The sequence below is a fragment of the Cibotium barometz genome, chromosome 29, assembly GCF_041138505.1.
Source record: "Cibotium barometz isolate CiBa-2024 chromosome 29, ASM4113850v1, whole genome shotgun sequence".
Classification (NCBI taxonomy): Eukaryota; Viridiplantae; Streptophyta; class Polypodiopsida; order Cyatheales; family Cibotiaceae; genus Cibotium; species Cibotium barometz.
Window position 1 is genome coordinate 51,617,726 of NC_141074.1, and position 9,917 is coordinate 51,627,642.

Consider the following 9,917-nt stretch of genomic DNA (forward strand, 5'->3'; position numbering starts at 1 on the left):
CTACAGGGGGTGGTGGTGGATGCGACCTCTCGTCTTGTTGGCTACAGGGGGTGGTGGTGGATGCGACCTCTCTTCCCATGGTTGTCTATCATTTCTAAATTTTTTTCGCCTTTCTTGCTCGGCTGGATCTAGATTTAGTCTTCTTTTACTTGCTTCTGCCTTCTTCTTTTCTTGTTCTTGTTTTAATCTGCGTGCTTCTTGAATTCTTTGTTCCCGTCTTTCCCTCCCCCTTTGCTCCTCCTGCTCCTGTCTTTCCCTCTCCCTTTGCTCCTCTACTTGTCGTCGATCCTCCTCTTCCATCTCCCTTTGCTCCTCTACTTGTCGTCGATCCTCCTCTTCCATCTCCACCTCTTGCTGCCTGTTTGCACGTTCTTTCTTTCTCTTAACACAAATCTTTATTCTTTGTTTTTTAGGTGGAGGCTGGGACTGACGCCTCTCAAGTTCCTCATGTAGTGTTTGTGCTAAGAGCCTATCCTGCTCTTCACGATGGCTTATTTCCTCTGCTTCATAGAAGTCAGCAGCCTGTTGATACTGCTCTTGCTCATCAGTACACAGAAGTGCTTCCTGGTCTTCCTCAAATGGGACACTTAGCTCCTCTTCTAGCTGCTGAGGGAGTAGGGCTTGCTGTTGCTCTCTTCTTCTATGCGCCTCCTCATCAATCTGGCATTGTTGCTCTTCCAGCACATGCTCCTGCTGCTCAGCCTCTGAGAGAGGTCGGGGGGATGGTGTACGCGTGGCTCTAAATGAGCTGGTGTCTCCAGGCTGCTTGGAGACATCCTCAATATTGTCCAGTCCTAAAAACACATCCGGCCATACATCTTCCTGTCGAGTCTCTACCTCTCTGTCCATGCTTGTATGCTTCTTTTTGATGCGTTTTTGCACTTGTTGAAATGCCGGAGCTGCGGCGACTGCCTGTATCAAATTGTGTGTACCACACAGTACGTTTGGGTTCTCAATTTTGCGTGCAGTGTGCTTAGTTCTAGCCATCCATTGACTTACACGAGTAAATGAACGCGAAAATGTAATTTTAAAACTCACTTTTACAGGTTTATATAAATTTTGAAAAAAATTTATTAATTAAAAAAAGCTCTAGAAATTTTTTTTTTTAAAAAGCTTTAACTTAAAAAAGGCTATAATTTTTTAATATGGAACCCATTTTCGACCCATACGCCTCCGCGCAGCGAACCACTCACGCACCCCATGCATGGCACTTGATGCTCGCCATGCAATTGCTCGTTTTGCAGATTGACATTTTTTACAACCCTTCGTAGTAATGACACCTGCCCTTTTGGTTTCTGTCGGCGTCGACCTCCCAAACTGCGATAAAACCAATTAAACATCTCATGCAAGGCATTACTTTTTTCCTTAGAACCTCCACCATGTCGCGTGTTCTTAAAGTATGCTGCCTTAGCTTGATAATGAGAGCGCTCCATTCCTTGGGTGCTCCATGAGATATCTTCTTGATCACGATTAGGCGGACAATTGGTATTACAATTCATAATGCCATTAACCCACTGCATAGGTTTCTTTGGATCTTTGGTTTGCGTTGTACTCATTGAAGGTGGTTGTACATTTTTCTTGCCCTTTGCATGAGATTTGGTCGTCTTGGTGGCTACAACCTTGCTTGAAGCTTTGCCGCGATCAATATACTCTGATTTTGAATGGCAGCAATAAATACATGGAAAAAAGTTTTTGCTCCTAGCTTGCATCCTAGCATACACTTCAATGTCTTTAAATCACCTGCCATGTGCCACTCAACTGTAAATGTTCCTACATCTTCCACATGCAAAGTTTCTCCTTTTGATTGCAATGATATGACATTTGGGATGCCTGTTCGGGTAAGGTACCATCGCAATGTATCATTCCGTCTCCTGTGGAAGCTCAAATGCTGACAACCACCATATATTCTTTTCTGATTGCACTCCATAGTAATCTTTTCCCTGAGATTGACTTCCCTTGTTGGAATTTGAGGCTTGTGCACTACAGTCAAGAAGATTATCATCCTGTTCCAGATTTCCTTTGATAGCCCTGTTCATAAGTGTTAGGCTGACTCTTTCTATATTTCGTCCTTTTACAATTTGACACTCATCAAGCTTTAACACAAACACAACTTGACCTTGGCACTCCTCAATGCTTAGACCATAATAAGAAATCATAGCTCTTTGAAGGGTCCTTAAATCAATAAAGACATTGTTGTACTTGTTGTATTCAAATGGCTTTGTAATACATACAGGCAGAGCATCCTCCACATGATGGTAGCCACCTAACATGTTCGCAATTTTTGAGTTTGTACTTTTTCTTGCCATGGTTACACTGTATGGAGTTGGTAGCATGGGTCGAAGAAGTCCTTTAGCACGATGACCTAGTGTAAACACCCTGTAAATGGCTTCATATCCCTTCCTACTGACACCAGCACTGTCACATGCATCCATAATCTGTATGGGGCTTACCATATTTTGCAGCTCTCCAATTTTGTTTCGGATTTGCTTAGATATTTTGCATGTAGGATCTTCTAGCAGCTTTGATATGTCTGATAACTTAACAACGTGTTTCAATATGCCTGCTCTACATTCCTCAGCACCACCTTCATATCCCATCATATCCCCAGCAATATCTCTACATGGAACATAAATACAAAATAACATCAATATGTTTCACAAAACAGAATGGCCTGCAAAACAATGGCAAGAATAGAAGTTACCTTGTTGCTCGTACATGTCGTTTTCTTGCTCCACTTAGGGTTGCCAAGGTTTCTAGGGACTGACGCTTTCTTTTCTGTTGTCGAAAGCCTACTGGAAGCTTCTTCAGGCTTGCAAGGTGTCGTTGCTTGTTTCGTGCATCCTGTTTGGCTGCATTCATCTTGTCCCGTTCAATATCAAAGGCCTGCTTAAGTAACAAGTTGTTCTTCTGGAGCTCCTGATTCTGAGTTTTCAAGTTGTTCACCACTTCTTCAAGCCTATCAATGTACTTCTTGTGTTGCTGCTGCAACTCAAGCCATAAGCCTCGAAAATGCACTCTTGAATGCGATTCCTGAGCTGCAACAAAAGAAAGCCTCCTACAATAGCCAAATAGACCATTAGCTCCATCACCTACATAACTAAGAAATGTAGTGATATTAACAAAATTAGGTGGAGCATTGGTGAGCGGGTCAATAGGGTATATGAATCCATTCGTCCAGAGGTCAATACATTTTCGCCCTTGTGATCGAAGAGTACCCAATGGCACATTGGTCACACCACTTGATTTTGTGCTGCGGCGGATGGTAGCATACTCAGCAGCCAAATCTACATGTAACCTGAACTTTGGTGTTCTGTTAGATATATCTTCAAGTGGCATTTTCTTTAGGGTTAGGCAATGCTGAAAAGAGCTTCTTGTAAAACACAATACAAGAGTGAGGATAGGGTATTCTGAGGAGAGTGCAATGAAGTTTTGCTATAAAAAATATTAGCAGATCATAGATCTTCTGATTAGGTAATAGGAGAAAGGACAAGGAAAATGGCAAGAGGCATAGAAGATGGTAGATTGAGGTTTTGCAGCATAATACAATAGAGAGAGAGAGAGAGAGAGAGAGAGAGAGAGAGAGATGTAGATTGCAGACGGAAGTAGGGGATATGTATGATAAACAATGCAAGAATGGAAAGTGGTAAGCTCTGAAGCTATGGAGGTTGACAGAGGGATTTTCTGCACTTCAATGTGGGAAAGACATAAGAGAGAGAGAGAGAGAGAGAGAGAGAGAGAGAGAGAGCAGAAAATGATAAAAAGATGAGGCATGGAGGATGAGAGAGTGTGAGATATCTGCATTTGGAAGTGCAGAGGTTATGGAAGCTTACTAATCAGAGATGTAGAGCCATGGCACACCCAAATGTGAGAAAGGGGAAGAGAAAGAGAGTGGTAGAGAGACGAGGGCGTCTTAGAGAGAGAATGTAGAGAGAGAAAGTGGGGGGGACCTAAGAGAGGAGGGAAGCGAGGAGGGAAGGCTTTTTCAGCCATTTTGAATTTGGGGAAACCAAAAAGTTGCCCCCAATTTAGCTCAAGCAAATATATATTTGAAAAATAGAAATTCAAATAATGATTGCATAAAGATCCCCTTGTCAGGCCTAGTCAAAGTATGCTTAGAGTCCTTAAGCAAAAGTACTTAAAAACATAATATGGCAGCTTAAAGGGCCCCCATAGACCTCAACCTTCCCCTAATGTGGGAATATGAGGAATCAAGACTCAGTGAAGCTCTAGAAGGATCTTATGGATACAAGTTAAGTTTTTCAATAGGGGTGAAGGTGCGTCTATGGGTTGAAGAGGAAATCCATAAATCAGGCCTCAATGGCTTACTTGAGCATATCCATACCTCTCTCTCTCTCTCTATCTATATATATGTATGTATGTGTGTGTGTGTGTGTGTGTGTGTGTGTGTGTGTGTGTGAAATACTGTATGGGGCATATGCATGTGTTCTATGTATAGGGCTATGTAAAGGCCCTATACATGGACCCTATGAATAGGGACTATATTAAATGAGCTCTATGTATGGACCCATGGGATCTAATCCATAAGCCCTTGGGTTTTACACATATGCTACACACATGTGCATAGGCTCTAGGTATGCATGGGCTTTATGCATAGTCCCTATGAGTGTGCTTTATCCATAAGTCCTATTAATAGGCCCCATGATAAGGTTCTTGAGCATCAATATGGCTACTTGAGCATATCAGTATCTCTCTCTCTCCTCTCCCTCTCTTTATGTATTCACACACACACACACGCACGCACGCACGCACGCATGCACACACACATGCAACCTCATGATTATACAATACTCTATGGCCCATATGCATGTGCTCTATGTATAGAGCCATGCATATGCCCTATGAATAGAGACTATACAGGAGCTATATGCATGGACACATGAGATCTAAGCATAGCCTCTCTCTACACATAGGCTCTCCGGCTTACACATATATCTAGGGGCTCTATGCATAGGCTCTAAGTATAGACCCTATGCATCAGCTCTATGTATAGATCTCTCAGAGCTTTTATGCTTGCATAGAGTGTTGTTGTGCATGCACAAAGAGCATTGTTATTATGGATTCATAGAGAGCTCTTATGCATGAATATATGTATGCATAAGAGCATTGCTTGAGAGCATTGTTATGCATGAGTAGGATAATGATTTTGCATTCTACTTTAAGAAGTAGCACCAAACACAACATAGAGAAGATAGATAGAGAAAACATGCAAGAAATATAACATGTAGGGAAGCCTACATAGATAAGGGAAAAATCATGATTCACTATCACTTGCTTTGCGCGCGCGCGCGCACACACACACACACACACAAAGATGGCTTTATCAAGAAAAAAAGAGAGCTGAGAGATCTTTTTAAAATAAAACTAGATGCTACTTATTAAGAGCCTTCTTAACACATCTTTCCATATAAACAAAATTAGTAACCAAAGCTTTCATATTAATGATGATGAGAGTCGAGCATTTATTTCCACCATGTAATGATTGGTCAATACTAGTATTGTCAATTGCTCCATTCTCTGCACAATATCCCTTGCAAGAGAGATCTTGAACACAAATATGGGATTTTCACCTTTCTCACAACAACATTTAAAAATAAAAATAATGTAATAGATAGATAGGGTCTTAATGTTTTTTTTGAGTGACTACACAAATGCTCTTTCTTCCACAAAGCCTTTAGGCTTACTATGTGGAGGTGATGGCTCTCATTATGTGGTATGAAATTATAATATTTTAATTCTATGGTAATGGGCTCAACTCTCACAAGCTCATGTATTCAAGGCTATGAATTTTCCCCATTTACAACCATTTAATATCCATCAGATATTATTTCTCCCTTCTTTTCAAGGTTGAAATGTCGTGTTGTGATTGGTCAACCTTAGAATTGTCAATTTCTTCATTCTCTACACAAGATCTCCTCGCAAGAACTTGAATGCAATCATGGGATTTTCATCTGAAATCTCAACAACATCCAAAAAAATGAAAGCTAAAATATAATAGATAAATAGGGTCTTGAAATGTTTTTCGAGAGACTAGCCAAATGACAATATTCTCTTAGATAGGCCCTCAATAGGCCTAAATTGGGTCTTTTATCAATTGCAATAGTGGAGTTGGTAAAGAGGTTGAAGTCCTAGTGTGAGGATATGGGTTCAATCCTTGGTTGTTGTTGGAGTGTGCGGATGAGCTACGTGTAAAATACAGATCTATAAAAGGATATTTTATGGACAAAAACATCCAACATGGGATCTCAGGGGGTTCACTATATGTAAACCCTTTGTATCACGTGCATTTAAGGTATACTTTTTTTCCCATACTTTGAAACTGACCCCAAACCCATATATATGTAAAACATTCAACCCCTTATCTGTGAAATTTTCATGAATAAAACACACCCTTTTTCTATTCAATCTATGAATACCCTCTTTGAATGGTACCCTTATGTATGTAAAAAAATGTGTTAAAATTTTATTTTAAAAATCCCTTATGTTGAACTCATGTGCTATGCTTACATATTTATGAGTGAACACCCCCCCCCCCCCCCCCCCCGAGCATGGGATTTTCATCTTAAATCTCAACGACATCCAAAAAAAATGAAAGCTAAAATGTAATAGACAAATAGGGTCTTGCAATGTTTTTCAAGAGACTAGACAAATGGCAATATTCTCTTAGATAGGCCTAAATTGGGTCTTTTATCAGTTACAATAGTGGAGTTGGTAAAGGGGTTGAAGTCCCATTGTGAGGATACTAGAGTGTGTGGACGAGCTATGTGTAAAATACAAATCCATAAAAGGATATTTTAAGCTAGCAGTGCATATACCACAAAAAAAAAAGATGAAAGCTTAGGAAAGTGCAAAGAAAACTACAATACAAAAATAAATGTTGTCGTAAAGGAAAGTGCATTTAAGATCAATGTTTTATGGTTGAAAGAAGTTGCCTTCTTACATGATCGTTCTCATAAGGATTACTATTCTTATCAATGTACATCATCCTCCATAATCACACTCCATAGAGAACTCAATGAGTTTTCCATTTTTGAAGACGAAGTGCAACGATTAAGCTTTGTATGATGTCATTAACCTCGATTGAAAGTGTCTTGGAAATAGTTAAGTACGGTGGGAGGGTAATTAAAAAGGAAGGCATTAACAAATTAGAAATTCAAGCATGGGGTGAAAAATGGGAAAAAAAATTGTTCTTGTCTATCAGATTAAAAGGAGAGGGGAATTGATCACATCATGCAATTATGTAAAGCTAATTAATATCCAAGACATTAGTGCTAGGGTGATGTGTGTGTGTGTGTGTGTGTGTGTGTGTGTGTGTGTGTGAGAGAGAGAGAGAGAGAGAGAGAGAGAGAGAGAGAGAGAGAGAGTGAGTGAGTGATAAGTCAATGTGTGTGTGTGTGTGTGTGTGAGAGAGAGAGAGAGAGAGAGAGAGAGTGTGTGTGTGTGTGTGTGTGAGAGAGAGAGAGAGTGATAAGTCAATGTGTGTGTGTGTGTGTGTGTGTGTGAAGTCAGGAAACAATGTAGAGGGGGAGGCGAGAGGTGCAGACACGTGGAGGGGCGTGGGAGGGGCGGAGTTGGAAGTAAGGAAAGCTATTGCTCAAGGGGTTGGGTGTGTATTCACACGTGTGGGCGGTGGGGGTGCCACAACCACTAGGGGGACCTGAATGTGTTTTAGTTGCAATATAGCCACACACATGCATGGGCGAAGAGAAATAATTATTATTATTCTCATTATTATCGTAATCGCTTGCGTAGATCGGCCCGGATTTCACCCTCTTGCATGGCGGCGAGTTAGACTGATCTGACGATACACTAATCAGGGGCTTAATCACGTGCGATTTCGATAATGATGGGCGCTTAATCTGGTGCTTTGGGTGTGGGCTTTTCTTGAATCTGCGCCAGAAGAAAAGAGAGGCTTTCCAAGACGGAGGCGGAGACGGCCTGCTCAGATCGCCCGACGAGCTTTGTATTTGTATTAGATCTGCCATATCCATGCCATTTTTGTACACAGTAGATGGCCTCGAGCTTGCTTGCCCAGCAGTACACGATTCTCTTGCCTGCCTTAGAACCTGCGCGCGATCAAGCTCAACGAAAATTAACTGTATTCATCGAACGCTCAACTGCTTTTTAAGAACGCTCAACTGCTTTTTTTAAAAAAAATTAATTAACCTACGTACTTCACTTAGAATAAAGCGACACGATTAATCAAATTCTCTCCTCTAAATCACGTAAATGAATAAAAATCACCTCAGAGTAGTCCAATGGTGGATCGAAGACGCACTCGATCTCGTCTTTGGATGCAGAGTTCATCTGCAAATTAAGTTATTATAGCATGTCAATACTAGTGTACCTAGATTATTATTATTATCGACTTTGGTATCATATTAGTTCATTTAGTACTGCTTAATGAAAACCTTAATGCAGATACAGCCAGCTTAGAAACCTGAATCTAGATCCCTTGATGAAAAAGCTTAATCAAGATACAGCGTGCAAAAACCTACCGCAATCAAGAAACAGCTAAACCGTAGTGACCTTATAGAGCAAGACTAAGTACACTGCTAAGCAGCTGGGGATGATTGAAATTAAGCTTAATTGGGCGCTAATTAACAATGGGATTATTGGCTGCGAGCAGCAATGAGTGAAGCTTGGTGAAGGGGCAGCATTGCCACAGCTGCTGAGTGAACTTTTTTTTATAATATGTGCGTAGCTTGTAAGAGTGTCTTGTGAGTGGGACTCTGTGGGAGCTCAAGTGTCACCTCGGGTAGATTGTTAGGGTTGCGGCGGGGCCCGTGAGGTCTCGTGGGAAGGAGGAGACATGACACGTTTGGTGTACTTCACACGAGCGAAAGAGAGTTGATCACGGGCTGGGCGTGGCCGGACAGTCAGGCACGCCGCTCACACACACCAAGAGAGGAGGGACCAAAAAAAAAAAAAAAACAACAAAATCGTTGTATAGGTTGACAACAACGAGGAAGCTTGTAATCAGAATTACGGCCACTCTGCCATTTTACTCTGCTTGCTGCCTTACAAGCATTAAACCTCACTCTCTTGAGAGAGAGTGAGAGAGAAAGAAAGAGAGATTAGAGAGAGATCTACACAACTAAAGTAGAGAGAGAGAGTTTACTCATTTAGAGAGAGATCTACACAACTAAAGGAGAGAGAGAGAGAGTACTCATTTAGAGAGAGATCTACACAACTAAAGTAGAGAGAGAGAGACACACTCATTTAGAGAGAGATCTACAAACACTCATTTTGAGAGAGAGAGAGAGAGAGAGAGAGAGAGAGTGTGTTCATGGCCAAGTTTGCACAATTCAACCTTGTGTAAAATTGTGTCTATTGTGCATGCCTCACAATTCAGACATGCACATGCTCTAAGTTTTTTTTGTTACAGCTTCTTCATTTATTTTCTCTACTTATCAAGAAAGAATGCCTCTAAATTTTACTTCTTCATTTATTTTCTCTACTTGTCAAGAAAGAATGCTTTCATGATTCATCTCCAAGTACCAAAGTATAATTACGTCTTTTCACATCAAGATCTAATAGAGAATCCACTTATTTCTTCCACAGCCAAGATCAATTATCACAAAACATGGAAGGATGAAAGGAATAAGGTAGCTTTAATCACCTTAGAACACTATTTACTCCAAATAAATGCTACATGCACTCGCAGCAAAAAGAGCAGCTGAAATGGAAGGATGAAAGAATAAGACTTTAATCACCCCAGAATATTTATTTAGTCCAAATAAATGGTACATTCACTCTGGTGGTAGCTGAAATGGAATGATGAAAGGAATAAGACTTTAATCACCCCAGAACAATTTCTTACTCCAAATAAATGCTACACTCCATGAACTCTAGTTGGAAGCCAAAATGTTTATACTTGGACTTGAACCTTTTCATGC

The 9,917-nt window shown here is 40.7% G+C and overlaps 1 long non-coding RNA gene across 1 annotated transcript; it reads right to left on the reverse strand.

Annotated features, from left to right (window-relative positions):
* Positions 1–6,668: 6,668 nt before the first annotated feature.
* LOC147622337 (uncharacterized) lies at positions 6,669–8,686 on the reverse strand. The gene is made up of 3 exons (XR_015269739.1): positions 8,517–8,686; positions 8,263–8,325; positions 6,669–8,084 (listed from the first exon to the last, which is right to left on the reverse strand). It is a non-coding gene; the product is annotated as an uncharacterized LOC147622337 (long non-coding RNA).
* Between the last annotated feature and the right edge of the window lie 1,231 nt (positions 8,687–9,917).